Source organism: Perca fluviatilis, chromosome 21 (genome assembly GCF_010015445.1).
Source record: "Perca fluviatilis chromosome 21, GENO_Pfluv_1.0, whole genome shotgun sequence".
Lineage (NCBI taxonomy): Eukaryota > Metazoa > Chordata > Actinopteri > Perciformes > Percidae > Perca > Perca fluviatilis.
Genome location: NC_053132.1, coordinates 13,465,944 through 13,482,382, shown reverse-complemented (window position 1 = coordinate 13,482,382; position 16,439 = coordinate 13,465,944). Strand labels below are relative to the sequence as shown.

Genomic DNA, 16,439 nt, shown 5'->3' with positions numbered 1-16,439 from the left:
GCTATATATCCTGCATACATGCCACTCATTGATACAAAGGTGTTCACACAACTATTGTAGGTACACATAACTGGACCCACATGATACATGTGCCAGAAAACAGCTCAATGTAATAATCACAGAATTAAAGAGCTGTGACAAAAAAAACTTGTCAAACAGAGACAGACACACAGACACACACACTTACTTCATGATGTATGCCATGTCAGCCAGCAGCAGTCTACAGCCTTTGATGCTGTGGCTCTATTATTAAGCGCGGTCCCTTCTCCTGCCCTACACTGGACACAGCCTCTCCTGAGACGCCACACAAATGGCTCCCAGGTCACATTGGGGCTCGGGCAACTCACCTGGACCCCATGCATTTTTAAATGCCTCAAACTGATCCTGACACGCAGCATCAGACTAGACTACGAAATGAGGGAGTGTTTCTCTAATTGGCAAAGACTGAATTTAAAGAAAAGTTACATGAACGTAAAAACACATTCATATTGATACCAATATAATTCATAGCTCATGGAACCTAAAATTGCATGTATGTATTTGTGTTTTAATGTGTATGTAATTGTGTGTGTGTGTGTGTGTGTGTGTGTGTGTGTGTGTGTGTGTGTGTGTGTGTGTGTGTGTGTGTGTGTGTGTGTGTGTGTGTGTGTGTGTGTGTGTGTGTGTGTGTGTGTGTGTGATCCGACTTCATGAGGTTCTGTGCTTAGGACAATTAGTCTTCTCTCCAAATGCCTACTCATAGCTAATGACTGGTTAATGATGGTTGAGTAACTGACAATAACCTCTTGGTAGTGTTACAATAACATTGGCTTGATTTAATTGAGTTATTATCATTATCTGGCAAATTCTTTTTCCGCTGCCTGTGTGTGTGTGTGTGTGTGTGTGTGTGTGTGTGTGTGTGTGTGTGTGTGTGTGTGTGTGTGTGTGTGTGTGTGTGTGTGTGTGTGTGTGTGTGTGTGTGTGTGTGTAATCATATTCCATCCAAACATGTAGAAAAATGAAATGAGATAAAACTGCGCAAATCTCAAAAAAAAAAAAAAAATCAATAGCCTTACAGCTTCTTAGCCTCACTCTGATCAATATGCATGCAATCAAAGTTTTTTGCCAACATTACCTCCACCACTATGCCCATCGATTGAGTCCATTGATCCTGGCGCTCAACCTCCTTTTAGGAAAGGAAGGTATGGATATTTAGCACTGGAGACCCCATCTGGTCATCTTTGTGAACTTTGACCTTTGTGTTAATCCTCAAACAAAATTGGAACCTATACAGTCTGACCTGGAATCGTCCCAGGGGGTTATACTCAAGCAGTGGGGTGCCAAAACACACTCGAAAACTCAGACCAATGCCCCCTACTGAGGCCTGGGCTCAAAATTTGAGGATTGTGGCACATAGGCTTGGCTCATTTGTGTGATTTGGAAATAAGGAGTTTCAGTTTGATATGTAACTTTGGTGCAAGTTTGTTTAAACACTCAATTGAAACATTAGTTGAACATGGCAGATAAGATCAGGAGCAAAAGACATGAAGACGGAGCAGGACAGGGAGAAAGAGAGAGTGACGGAGGGTCAATGAGGGTGGGGGGTCTAGTGGGGGATTGGCGTTCACTGAGGCTTCTCACTGATGTGCCGCAAGGTCCTTTGAAGGGATTATTAACACATTTTGATTACTCTGGTCCAGTTGTCACAGAAAATATAACCTCCATCAGGACTATAAAATGGACGGTGCTTTTCTTCTCTAGCCTCCCTCATGTTGTTGCTCCTTTCTCTTTCCGCAGTCCCTCACATTGCCCTGGTCTGGCCTGACTCAAAGCAATCCACTAATTACAGTCTCAGACATCTTGAAGAATGGACTAACACACTATTAGTCTGATAGAGCAAAGACAGCCTCTTCAATACACACACACACACACACACACACACACACACTGTATTGGCACTGTGCCTTTTGATAAACTTTCTTTATCTCAATTGACTGTACCGATATTCATTACAGATCATTAATATGGGAGGTGGACAATAATTGAATGATGACCTCTAAGTTGTACATAAAAGTCGCTTTACCAATATCATCAAATCAATTTTAACATTTGGATTTAAGTTTCAACCTCTACACCTGTAAGAGCCCAAGGAGACCGATGGCTAAATTACCCCAATGCTGCAGTGTGAGGGGGAAACTTTCTATTGACACCACAGACATCCACCATGTCCCAATAATTGCCAGGTTTCCCATGCCACTAGTTACAATAGCAGGCCATTTCCTGCCTCGCCTACTAAGACCAGTTTGGATCAATTAGGTGTTAGTGTTGACCACTAAAGACGCCAAGCCAGTTTTAACCTTCCAGTAGGAAACCAAGGCAACAAGTGCTTTATCTTTGCTTTTGTCCAGAGGAGCTGGTAATAGGGACACTGATTAGCTCTTTGGTATTCTGTAGATCAGTGGTTCCCAACCTTTTTTCCTTGGCGCCCCCCCTACTTATGTCTAAGAAAAGCAAAGTGATCATCATAAAAGGTTGACAAAAATTCAGTGTAAATTTATTTTTATTGTAAAATTGGCCTTGTGATTTAGAGTCCAGAGTATGTTGTAACTACAGCTGATAAATGGCCAAAACACAGAGCCAAAGCCAAACTGGCCAGAGAAATATGAATTCTGTTGACTTTGAGTTGATTTTACCTTCAAAAATAAAGCAGCCAACTTGGTGTATTGTTAGTGTTTGTGCTTTTGACTTCTGAGATGCACCCGCCTACCCAGCTTCACACCCTGTCACTTCAAGACTAAATGAAAAAGATTCTAACAGACAAGCAAACACACATTTCCTCCCTGAATAAAGCTTCTTTTTTTTCCAGGAACTGAGTTGGGAGATTGGAAAAAAATCCACAACAAAGGGAAACAGCAGTGACTCAAAAAGAAATAAGAGAATCAAGTAAATGGAAGAGTGGTTTTCACTGCAAACCTTAGCATCATTTACTGTGATAAGCACAGCTCATACATAAGAGAGAATGCTTCTCTTTGTAGACCATTAACTACATATCCTGTTTGTGAAATGTATATTCATAAACAGACTGAGGATTGAGCAAAGGGGCCATTTCCAAACATACACATGATCTGTGAAAAGGGCCAACATAGTCGACATCAAAGGGTCCAGAGTGGGAGAGGTAAAAGTAGGCCAGGCCATGGCCTGGGAGAGAAGTGGAGAGGATAAAGAGGGTAGTGAAAGAAAGAGAGAGAAGAGGCCGTATGGATGGAGAGAGCGATAGAGAGAGCGAGAGAGAGAGAGAGAGAGAGAGAGAGAGAGAGAGAGAGAGAGAGAGAGAGAGAGAAAAGTTGGTCCCAGGCTGGGAGGAGCTCAGGTGCGAGTTGTGAGGAGGCACCTTCTGTTCGTGGCTCTGTGAGGCCCCTTTGCCCAGACAGACATGGGCCCCTCTTGTTTGGCCCAAATAAATCCAGGTGGCTCAAGACGCATGCCCTTGTCACTCAACACAACTCCCCCCCCTCACTCACACACACACACACACGATGACATACACACACACACACACACACACACACACACACACACACACACACACACACACACACACACACACACACACACACACACACACACACACACACACACACTTGCAGTTCACTGGAATTTGATGTTTAAAGGACTTTGTGTGCATGGCTGACAGGGAAACAATATCTGTTTTGGCATTGGAGAATTTAAGACTAATCAAGTAAACTTTCTATTAATAAAACAATATTGATTCATTCTCTTGTTTCATTTATTTCAGTTTAAGTCACTGAAAAATGGCAGATTTTTGACCTAAATTAAGTTTGTTTTTACATTATAAACCAGTTTAATGCAATTCTTTTGTTTTTTTATAAAACAGATGCAACATCCAAGCTTAAGGTGTTGCAGAAGCAGTAAAAGGATCAAAGATGAGAAAAAAAAATAGATACACTGTACTTGAATCTTATCAACAAAAGCCCCAACAAAAATGCCCATATTTACACTAAAGCCCGGCCCACGAAAGGTCCAATGTAGACATTAAACATATTTAAATGCAAGACTTGCTTGTACAGTGACTACCTCCCTAACAGTTTTATATCAGAGGGCTCTTTGATTTCTTTCCTGCTGTTGATATTTACGATCACTGTACAAGCAGGCTTGAGCAGATGGATTGTGCTACTGTGCTGTTGCTCTGCTCCTGTTTAGAGACCTGAGTACACTGTGGCCACACATGTCCATCCTGATGACTAGGGCTTTTCTGAAGGGTCATACTGTAGCTGACATACAGAGGCAGAGGAAGCACATTTTTATGATTGACATTCAAGCACAACCAACACAGTGCAGATTTTGTGAAATATGATAAAATATAATGACTTCTTATTGTTTAAAATGGGACAGAAATGACCTGCATTCCTCTGAAGATCATCTTGACAGATGTACCAAACATTTCAACTTCTGTGCAATGCTCAAACCACTCAAATCAGTTACATCAAAGATGGAGCTCACATATCGAGACTTGTTAAGTTAACTGTAGTCATATTGCAAAGGTAGGGTGCCGGAGCCATTGCTGTCACTTGACAACGCTTGCGTCTAAATTGGGAGTGAAGGCTACCCCAGGAGACATGGGTGAACCTGTCACAGAAGACTGAGGGAGCAGAAATGTTCAAAAAAATGCCACAACCACACACACATACACACAAACACTAAACCAACACAGTATCTCCATATGCTTAAGATCTTAATCATCATCACCATCATCTGTTCTGTCCTTTGTGTGTGTGTGTGTGTGTGTGTGTGTGTGTGTGTGTGTGTGTGTGTGTGTGTGTGTGTGTGTGTGTGTGTGTGTGTGTGTGTGTGTGTGTGTGTGTGTGTGTGTGTGGTTCACATAAAAGAAGGGCATCTGGAATACAATTATTCCAAGACACACTCACACACATATTTTCCCTTTGCTCTGAATTTGCATGAATTCCATACATCTGGCCTTTAAGAGGCAATAACAATTATTCATTGAGGTGGTTGTTACAGTCCAAATGCAACCGGCCACTAGCCTAAACAGCTCATTAAAATAGCACAATAGCTCACTTCAAGCACACAGGAAAATTGGCATGAAACTCTATCAATGCAACATCGTATGGTTCTGAATGTCCATTCTGGATAATATAATGAATTCTGAGTAGCTTTGTGCAGAGAGTGAATGTACTGTATATTTCTTTTTGATTCTCTGGCACTGTTTTCTTGCACTGCCTTCTTTGTCTGTTCCATGTGTCCATACTGTCTGAAACTGAGGCTTTGCATTTTTCAAGCTTTCTAGATGAGGTAAATTTGGCAATAACATTTGATCAATGCATTGTCTGCAAAAATTTTGCAGACAATGTTTACTTCTCTAAACAGACAGCTACCTATTCTTATAGTAATGAAGACATTTGTATGACTGGTATGAGGTAACAAAGAGTGGAATATGCCATACTTGTATCTAATTTGACTAAAATGTTTATTTAAATAATTCACAATGTAGCAAGAAAATAATACATCTAAAATGTTAGATATAAAAATGAAAGTTTCTACTTTATGAAATGATAGTTCTATTTCCTCTTCTTCTTCTGTTTAATTTCCATTCCTGGATTATGCGGAATTGATAGCTGAAGTTGAAAATGACCAGAATTATAGGATGAAAATTTATTATAGAATGAAAAAATAGCGCAAAATTCTAAGAAGAAAACACTAAAAATCGTATTCCTACTATCAGGTGGCCTTCACCAAACATTAAACAAGTCTACATCAATGTGTCGACTCTGTTCTGTGTGTAGTCATAACTACGCACATATTCACATCAAACCTGAGATGGGCCAGACCAAGGAAAGTGTCCCTTAGGCCATCTTAGCCAGTCCTTCACAACTGAGCTTTAAAAGATGGGCGACAGTACAGTACGCTGCAGTTGGCCTTGATTGATGATTGAATAACCCAAGATCATAGATGTGCTCAGGGAGGACTTGCCGGTGCAGAGCTGTGCATACATCAGCCCTTCAGGACTACCACTACAGTACATACATCATGCGGTGAGACTGACTGATGTGAGCATGGGGACTATGTAGACCACTTAAGGGAAGCTTTCTACATGGCAGTCAACAGTCAAAGTTGACTAAAAATGATTACAGCTCAGGAAAGGGATGACTTTGTTGTTATGAATAACATTTTAACGGAGCCTGAAACAACTGAGGTGCAAAGCATGTGCAAAATCCACATATTACTAGGAGACAAACACATCCAGATACACACACACACACACACACTAACTTGTGCTGATATCCTTGACAGGCACAACTACAAAAGCATAACTCAGTGGTAAATAAATAAGTTCATGCTGTCTGCGTGCATTTTCTTTTTAGGAACTCTTGGGCTCACATAGACCCGTCCAAAGGATTATGTGCGTGCATTCGTGCATGCACAGAGGCCCCCTTTCAGCACCTTCTTACAGAGTGAAAACAAGCAGCTCCTCCCTCCTAAAGCAGCTCAAGGGCGCGGCCTATCTACTGAACGATAGAATGCATGAGTGGAATTGTGCTTCATTTCAACCAGCCGGCCAGCCTCCATCCACTCAGTGCCTTGGTTAATTTATATGGAAGTCAAACTGTTTGTACTGTCAAGGTTATGTTATTTAACAGGGGAACAGGGAAAGGATAGAGACAAGTTCTAGGCAATTTAAGATTCTGATGAGTGCATCCATAAGAAGTGAGCTGAAATGAGACCAATTAACTTCAATCCAACAGAGGACAATTCTTTGAGACCTACACATTTCATTCCCTTGAAATCTCTGCCATTCAAAAATGTTGTGATAAACGCAGCCGTTATTTCACCCTGATCTGACAACAGAGAATCCAAATTGAAATGTTGGTCATTTTGGTCCAAATGGGGAAAGTCCTCTATGTGCACACAAAAATTAAAAGGACAATATCAGCATGTTGTTTGTGGCTAGCTTTGCTCAAAACTGTGATGCAGAATCTCCTGTCCCAAAGCAACTTGCACACATCCATGCGCACCAACACACTTGCGCAGCACACAGAGCACTCCTAAGGTTACCCCCCAGGACAAAAGCTTTACCATCCCACTGACTGGCAGATGGGGCAACCAGCTGACATCTCGGCCCGGCTCTGTTTCATGTTCCCTGGGTGTCTTAAACGGGCGGGCACCCTGTCTGATGGGCACAGGACAGCCAAGGAGGAAGCTCCTTTGACAGGGGATGGGGGGGCTGTGCTCCTTGGGGCTACCATTGAGGAAAAGAGGAGCAAGGACAGACGGAGATGGCTAATGTGCTTCACTGTTTGTACAGTATAATTGTGTGTCTCGCAGGCTGGGAGGCTCGGGGAACGTCTACAGAAGATGCAGATTAATAAAGAGCTAATGACTGCATTTAGCCCTATATGGTTTTCTAACACAGGATCAAATATTTTCCCCAAGGCTAGAGACAACACTTACTGTTGCAGCGATCATACTTTTTCTTTTAGTTTTGGAACCAAGTAATTTAAATCTAAGAGTACAAACCTTGCTCATTGTAACACAAAAGGTGCCACATAGCAGTTTGCAGACGTGAGGCTACGGGGTCTCTATCTGTGCTACTGAAAAAAACATCTGTGTTACTATAGGAGAAGTGACACACAGTGCATTCACTAAAAGACTCTGACAACAAAGCAAAAGCTACACCTAAAAAGGAGTCATTGTTGTTGGGTTGTTCCCTCACAGACCTTTGGATGCGGTCCCCAGCTACGGAAGTTCCATTCAATACAATCTACTAATAACTTGTTTAAAACATTAATAAGCATTTAAATGCTCTAGATTACACCAGACCAATCATCTTATCACATAAAACATATTGGCACTTCTATCAAAACAAATTAACAGATGTGATGTGACTATTGTTACTGCTATCATCTATTGCAGTAATCTACTAAATGTCCACAGGTGTAAAACGTTTATCTAAAATTTAACAAACAAATTGTCCAAGTATTAAATAGTTCCAGAAACCTTTCATAATAAATTTGATGTAACTTTTATTACATAATATCATTCATATCTCTCCAGTCTGCATTTGAAATACTGGTATGAGAGTGATGGGAATATGAGAAACACATAGTGTAACATAGCTTTTCCTAAAAAAAATTTAAAAAAATACTTTGTTAACACTGGCATATCAATTAATTTTGTTTATGATAAGCTAATTGCTGCAAATGCAAAAGTCATTAATTACTTTTTGAGGGGACAAATTAAAAATTAATTTTGTAAAAAATAATACATTTACAGCTTCACAAACTGTGCACTGGATTTGGTGGAACTGTATGAACAAATGTTATATTTACTGTTAAAAGTGACAACAATTAAGAGAAAACTGAAAAGCCAGAATATTTATGATTTTTTAAGTTTAGAAAAAATATGTTTTACATAACATTTTTTATTTTACTGTTACAGTAAAAAATAAACTTTGCAAACTAACTTATTTAGTGAATGATGGCAGACTACTTACATTAAAATGGCATCAGCAGTCAGCTGGGTAACAAGCTACTATTAGTAACTTTAGACTGTCTGCTTACTACTGCTACATTTGAAACAATTTCAACTGCACTGTGAATGTGATTAAGATTTTTTATTATTTTTTTTTTTTCCCCAAACAATTTAATGTTTGAGTTCATTCTTGTGCTATTAGGGTCAGTATTAGGTAGGCATTCCTTAAAGTTGAAAAAGTTTATATTTGTTTTTAGTTTATATTGGCTGACAGTCAGATGAATTACGTATTAGTTCCAAAAAACAAACTATGATAATTATGTTGTCAGTAATTAATTAAATGCAATAAACACTGTTGTAGTGATAGGATATATTTAAAACATATGTACAGAGAAAAAGGTATTACTACAGATGCCATCACAGGTATACGTAGCTAAAATTGTTAGTTGTTAAATTACCATTTTACATAAACACAAGCAAAGAAAAATGAAAATGCTGAAAAGCAGTAATAGCACTATATTCCCCTTAACAATTTTCTTGCTTAAAACTCTGTAGAATCTGCATAGAAAATATGCCCATTTAAGTCTGCCAGCCTGACAGAAGACTCACTGTGAAGACGCACGGTTAATGGTAGTTTGACTCAGTTGTCATCACTCAAGTGCTTTGTAGCAGCTTGCTTCTTTGTAAATAAAGATGTTTTTTCACTTTACTACATTGTAAATGAGAACACATGTAAGGAAGGTTGCTGGTCAAATAAAAGCCAGGGGATTTTGTTAGTGTAAACAAATGAAACATATAAAATAATTTTATGTAAATATATGGTCATCTACTTCCCAACATCTCTATCTCTTGTTCCTATACAACAGCCTATCCACACTTACTCTGATAAATGTCTCCTCGGTTGTTGTTTTTTTATTCCTTTTAGGGTTCTAACTGACATCAATCATCTTTTCATCCAGTGCGTCATTCGCATCACCAAATTAATATTTCTGATATAAGTCCTCGGGTGACAAGGTGGCACAATTCTTTCACTGCCACTCCTTTGCTTTTTTTTAATTATTACTTTTTTTTTGGTTCTCCCTTTCCGTTTTTAATATTTCAGTGCCTCAGATGTAGCGGCTCTTTAAAGCGCCCATGGGGGCTCCAAGTCCTCGCTTTTGTCTCCCATTTCCTTCTGAAACAGTTTTTCTTTAACCCTATGCGGCTCTTCACAGTTGTTGTCTTAGCTCTCTCCTCTCTGTCGCGCTTTCTGCTGCTTTCCCCCTCCCTCACTCAGTTTTCTACGTGTCAACCAGAGGTCAATGCTACACTTTTTTCTTCTGCATGCAAGAAGGCAGGGGGTATCTTTTTAGTTATTGTAACCTATAAATAGAAAAGAAAATCTGATTTAAGGTTGGGACGGAGGTGTCTTTTAAGATATAGTGGCATACCACTATCTAGCAATTGGAGGGTGTTTCGTATATGGAGATAAGGATTTGATTATATCAATAAATTATTTGGATGAGGTTTGATTGAGAATATGGACCAAATTACAAACTGTTCCGAAATTACTTAATTTGTAAGGGTATTACCTAACATTATTAAAAGCTGAAATCAGCAATGTTTTTTAATTTAGTATATTATTACTCTATTCATCTGTGGTGTAGTGGAGTGAGATGAAAAAAAAAATGCTGCATGTACCTTGGTTTGGGTCATCCTTCATGGTCTGCTTGTTGGGTCGCTTGTGTTCAGTTAACAATGCTTGCAATGCTAATGTCGCTGACTCAATACTTTAGTAAATAGTATATTTGAGTTAATATTACAGTTTTTACTGCATATCAATCAAAATTATGTAAATGTGCAGAGTTATGGATTGGAACATTTTACAATGTTTGATTAAATCTGTGCCAAATTCTTGCTTGAATTAAAAAAATCAATCTCACAAAGTTTAGATTTTATTTAACAATGTAAGTACATTTCAAAATGGGAAACCAACAATTTTTCTTAGCAATGTTGCCTCATGTTCTACTGAGCCTGAAAGCTCCAATGAGCTCTCTAGTTAGATCATTACTTCCAATAGTCTCATTATGTTGAGAGCCTTGTTGAAGCTAATAACTGACTAAAGGTCTAATTATTAGATTTTCCCCTAATTTTATTAATGCTAGCTAACACTTTGTGCAGACCCAACAACGTGACACAAGGAGGCAAGTAGTTGCTGTAGTAGTTGGGGGATTATTCACTCTTTGGTGTAAGGTTCTTTTAATTTTACACAAACAAGTCCCTTATTGCCATCTTTGTAGTGCCACTTAACTTAAGCTAACATTTGGATGTTTGCGACAACACCTGTCGATGCACAGGGAAATACAGAGGTAGACACTCACACACACACAGGGAAAAAGGCGCACACACACAAACACACTCGAGTCTGTTGGTTCAGCTCTTCCATTGAGGGTACGTATGCTAGCTGGCCATTGTGCGCGTTAGGCCTTTTGTCTGTGCAGCCTGAAACTGGTGATTGCACCTTAGCTACCGCAGTTCAAGCGTAAACAGTGTTTTCATGCCCTACAATATTCACTGTTGCCAGTGGACCCCTAAATCCCTGGAACAGCTGAGTCCTAGGGTGTCAAAGATAATAGCGATTTATTGCAGTGCGAGGCTTTCTCGTTGCCCCTCCCGCCCCCCTTTCCAATCGTCCCCCCACCACCCCCCCCCCCTCCTCAAACAGATTAAAATTAAGCCTTAAACATGTGAGGATGGAATTAACACATTTAGCGAGTCTCCTCTTCCCACATCCCATTTTCGCTCCAGAGCGGCTGATCCCCGCTGCCGAACGCGGGTGCAATTTTAATGACTCGCAACGTTTTTGAAGTCCACATGAAAAAAGCGTCGCTCGCCGTTTGTGGCGGCGCTAGATATGGCTGGGCCACGGCCGGCCATGATTGGGGGGGACACACGCCGCCGACTCGGACTCCAGGCTCTTCGATAGGATCGGTGTCATTTTCCTCTCCACGATAAGACGCCTTGCTGACAAGGTCCGATTAGGAGAGAAAAAAATCATTATTGCTATGCCTTTCATCCACCGGGGGTTTACCGATAAACAGCTCACCCGCGGCTAGATTTTCCGAGAGCAAGATGTTATACGTTAAAGCATATATGTTTAGGAAATGTAGTTTCAAGTGAAATTTTGGGAGCTTTTTTAATAATTATTTTATTTAAAAAAAAATACTTTCCCTTTAAAACATATTTTGCAAAAGGCCTCTTTTTTTTCCCTCAACTGCTAACCCAAGCTCTGAAATATTTAAGTCCTAGATCTCGGCTTCATTAATCAAACAAGTATTAAATAACTTCATATTCTTTTTGAACACAATACAACATGCTGATTGAATCAGCCAACAAAAAAAGTGATTTATTAGGCTATACTTAAAGGAAATCCACTTTAGCAAATATTAAAACTACATTGTAGAACAGAGAGAATTAAGTTAGGAGTGAGAAAAGATTCAGCTACATGTTGAGAAGAAAAAGATTTACATTGCATATATACCGTATGTAATTCTAATCATTCATGTAGGAGTAAAAAAACAAATCCTTAGTATTAAATTGTGGTGTATTAGCAGGTCACACAAAACTTGAAAAATAATAGTGTAAACTTAAATAGATCTGTTTAAAAGTATGTATGCAAGTATGGGAATAAACAAAAATAGGGAAACACTTTGCTTAAAAAAATAAATGAGTAATGGCAAAAATATTTACTGAATTTTTTTTCCAAAAATGTCCATTCCTGAAAGAAATGTGTAAGGATTTTAATTTATAAAAAAAAAAAAATTATTAATACGATTACATAATCTATAAATTATATATTCTTCTGGATTCACCAAATATTATAAATATTAAAGAATGATATCAAATTTGTTAAGAGCTAATTATAGCCTCTGCTTAAAATATCACTTGCGCTTCATAAATGTAACCGATTATGTCATTTGCTAAGTGTTTGCTTATGGATTTGAGAAGAGAGCACCACTTTGGTGGCCCAGCACCAAAAGAATCGTAGAGTCTGATCTTTAGAGGGAACAGGGAGAAATAAAGCGAGTGGGAGAGAAACAGAGAACGAGACAAAGATGGAGGGGGAGAGATAGAGAGTCGGGACAAACGTGCGCTGTTTTACTGGGCCACTCCAGCGCCCGTGGACTCTCAGCAAGACTCAAAGCCACACTCCGCTTCAAAAGGAGCCATGAAGATTTTTTTTTTTAAGTTTACAAAAACATATTTATTTATTTCTCGTCACTCTGTCATTTATCTATTTATTTCTTGCTGTCCCAGCACCCCTTGCTCTGCCACTGGAGTCATGTTCGATGACGCCGACATGCTCACCCTCCCCTCTTTTTCCCCCCTCTCTTTTAATACCACTGCAGTTGAAAATCAAACTGCTCTAAAACAAATTGATGTACTCTTTAATATAGTCGTCACATCATCACAGGGTCCCCACGCGTCTGCCTTGGTGACAACTGCAGGGCTGCTTAGCTTAGCCCAGTGATGGCTGCCACTTTGTTGGTCGCTTCAATGATTTATCACAAAAAAGAGAGGGAGATTGTGAGAGTGGGAAGAGAGAGCAAAAGGGAGAGACAGAAAGAAAAGACCCCTGGATCATGATTGAGTCACTGGCACCTTTGATTGACAAGGTCTAATCAGCTTATCTCCATCCTAATAAAGTTGATAGCCTGCGGTGCTGCTCTCTACCTGGCATGGCGTGAACTTTGGGCTAGGCTGGGGCCCCTGGGGGCCGGGCTCTGGCCGTCTCTGCTTATCTAAACGGGACTGAAATCAATCCCTAATGAGCTGTTTTCATTTGGCAGGATTGATTACAGGCCCCTAAACACCGAGAACACTCGCCTAAGAAGTGTTCTCAGCCTCTTGGTGGCCACCTTTAAAATGCAGAGTAGCAACGCTTTTGTCTGTGTCTGTCTTTGTTTCAGCAGCTCATTTTGCTGCCATTGCTAAGTTATTTGTGTCAACTGAACAAGTATAAAGGGGATGGATTTTCAAAGTAAATTCACTCCACATTTGCTGGTTGATTTACTGAGTTTTTAAATGTTGCCTCTGGGATGCATTCATTCATTCATAATTGTAAAAAAGTAAAAGCCTTTACATTTCATGTTAAAAATGAGATCTAAAAATGTAGAATTGCAATAAATCGACATTAGTCATGTCTATGCAAGCAAACAACAGAAGCTTCAAGCACACATAAAACTACTGCTGCTACAATGAGCCCATAATTAAAGTTTAAAGTGTACCTTTAAAAAATTACCATTCATGCCTTAAAACGATTGCACATTTACAGCACCATAGCAAAGGCATGATGACACAACAAAGCAAATGTCATTTGAAGCAATTCAATTATGAGAGTGATGCCGGTACACATAACAGTGGATTTATATCACCATAACTGGAAAATTCAGCAGGAGTTTGATGGAGCATTTTTTTTAGCAATGTCTTGTATGAACGGTCAATCAGTACAGTATGCAACTCTCTCCTCTTCAATGAATAATAATCAAAAAGGTGGAACAGCTAATCATTGCAACTTGCAGATGACGATGTCTTATCTGACATGCTATCTATTTCTAAACAAGCAATCATAAATCATTCAAAATCTTTTCAACTGTGGAGGGAAGGACTAAAATCTGGCATGTCTTTGATTTAACATCAGTCAAGCCTCCACATTTGGGCATTTCAAATGCCCCTGACTCAAATGTCTGTAAATTGGCTAACTGCATGCCCTCCCTCTTTATTTAGGGCCCTCTTTAACTGGGCTAGCCCCCATGTCTGCTTGTTGCTATGCCTGGGCTTTTAAGTCAGTGCTCTTCACTAATGAAGTTCTATACTTTATTTATGAGACAAACAGAGGACCCTGGTTCTTGAGGGTGTGTGTGGTAAATAGCTTTGCATGTCCAAAGAGTCTCCTCTATATCCCTCTGAGGGCTCTCACTGCTTTTGGCAGGCCTTTGTTTTTTGCTAAATACACTGGAGACATTGAGAATGGTAGGAAAAAAAAAAATGCTGAAATCTTGGTAAAATGGTACTGTTTGAAGATGTATCTTTTCTTAGAACTAAGAGTCTTCTCTTTTTTTCCCTTAAATGTGACCTAGAAGCATCCTGGCTTTTTTGTTCCTGGTCATTAAGAGATATATTGTCGACGCTGAAGAGAAAAGGGGGCAAAGCCGAGTTTCTACGCCATTTCTTTGTTCAAGATCTATTTCTTTGAAATAAAATGTCTTTTAGTTCCACTCCTACCATTGGTCAATGACAGTTCTTAAGGGCTACTATGTCATTGTGGATGGAGAATGCAACTTTGAATTACTGCAAAATAACGATCCTAAACTGTTCTTCGTGAAAAGTACAGCTTGGATGTATGAGGAGAGTTGAGGTTTATGGCAAGAAAAGTATTTACAATATGACTAGAGTGCATCTGTTGGGGAAAACACTTAACACTCTAATTATTAGAGAATGGATGCCATACCTCTGTGTTTCAAAACTCAAAGCTTATTCCTTCAGCTATTGCCAATGCCATTTTCATAATGTCCATTCTTTTTATTTCATTATTTTGTATTTGTTGATGTGAAAGAGAAGAACTACAATAAATTGAGCTTTTGTTGGACTGTAAAAAGAAACAGTGTAGTGTTTGCCAAATAAGTCCCAATTTTTAGTGTACTGTGTCTATATACTCTAAGAACTGTGGCAGTACTATGATCTAAAATAGTGCAGGATTTCATGAAGACATCTGGCAAGTGTTGTGATTTGCCTTTGTGGAACCACAAGAGTAAATATGTAGCTTGAGATGGGTGAACAACATTAAATTAAAGACCAAACTAAATTTTTGGATCAGATGGCAAACCCTGTCAAATCTTATAAACCAATGGATAAATATGGCTACCTGATGTTTGTGCCCAGTGTGTGTGTGTGTGTGTGTGCGTTGATTTTGAGAGATTGGCATATATAGTAATTAGTCTGGTGGATGGATGCGTATTCCCTGTGTATCACTGTTCTTTCTGCAGATGTATTCCATGTTTGACCCGGAGACATTGCCATTTCAGGTTGTGCATCTGAGCGGAGGGTTGGTATCGACAGCAGAGTAAAGGAAGGGGTCATGGATTAAAGACGTGGAGCGAAGCTTCCCCAAACCACAAACACACCCCCAGCTGGTGTGGACCAAGCCAAGTGTGTGGGACCAAGGCAGGATAAACGAGCATTGTTCTTAGCTAACCGCACACACAGTGGATGAGAGGGCCACCGGTGACACAGGGTCAAGGGACATGTGGCCGACTACGGCAGGAGAAACCACCGGGCCCAGGAGGTACTGAACACTGTTAAGCCATGGCCCACTTCTTTAACACCAACCAAGCGGGGGGCAAAACACAAAAAAAACGAGCCACTGTAGTGAAAGATACGACTGGGTAGAATTAAAAATCTGTCGGCTGTCGCAGAATTTGACACAGTCAAGAAACTCGAATAACGGCAGGATCATCTGAGGCATTTGAATCAACATTTTTTAAGCAGAGAATGCAGATTGTATTTATGAATGCCAGTTACAGAGAACATCAAAAGCTGGTGGTCTGCGTGTGAACCTTCCTTGACTTGAATTATTAAATCTGTCGATGTCGCACACGCCAGCCGCCCCGCGATTATAGTGTAAATTGACAAACTTTTTCAAAACTACAACGGAAGCCACAGAAAGCTGGTTGATACTTCAAGAATGAGCTTTGATACATCTCTGAGGAATACACTGTGCCTCAATAATGTGGTGACTGTCAGGAAGGAAGACAGGAAGAAAAAAAAAAAATATGCTAACTGGTTAAATCTATTTAAGATCCCAATGAGCTTTTTTCCTATTTTAAGATAAAAACCATCCTTGATAATGAGGGAAAAAAGGAGTTTGTGTTTTTTTTGGGTGGTTTATTTAGAAAGTGATATGGTTTTTTTTT

General features: G+C 39.6%; 1 protein-coding gene across 5 annotated transcripts in view; it reads right to left on the bottom strand.

Annotated features, from left to right (window-relative positions):
- The window catches only part of vti1a (vesicle transport through interaction with t-SNAREs 1A), a 124,271-nt gene that overhangs the window by 70,323 nt on the left and 37,509 nt on the right, over positions 1–16,439 (bottom strand). The window lies entirely within an intron of this gene.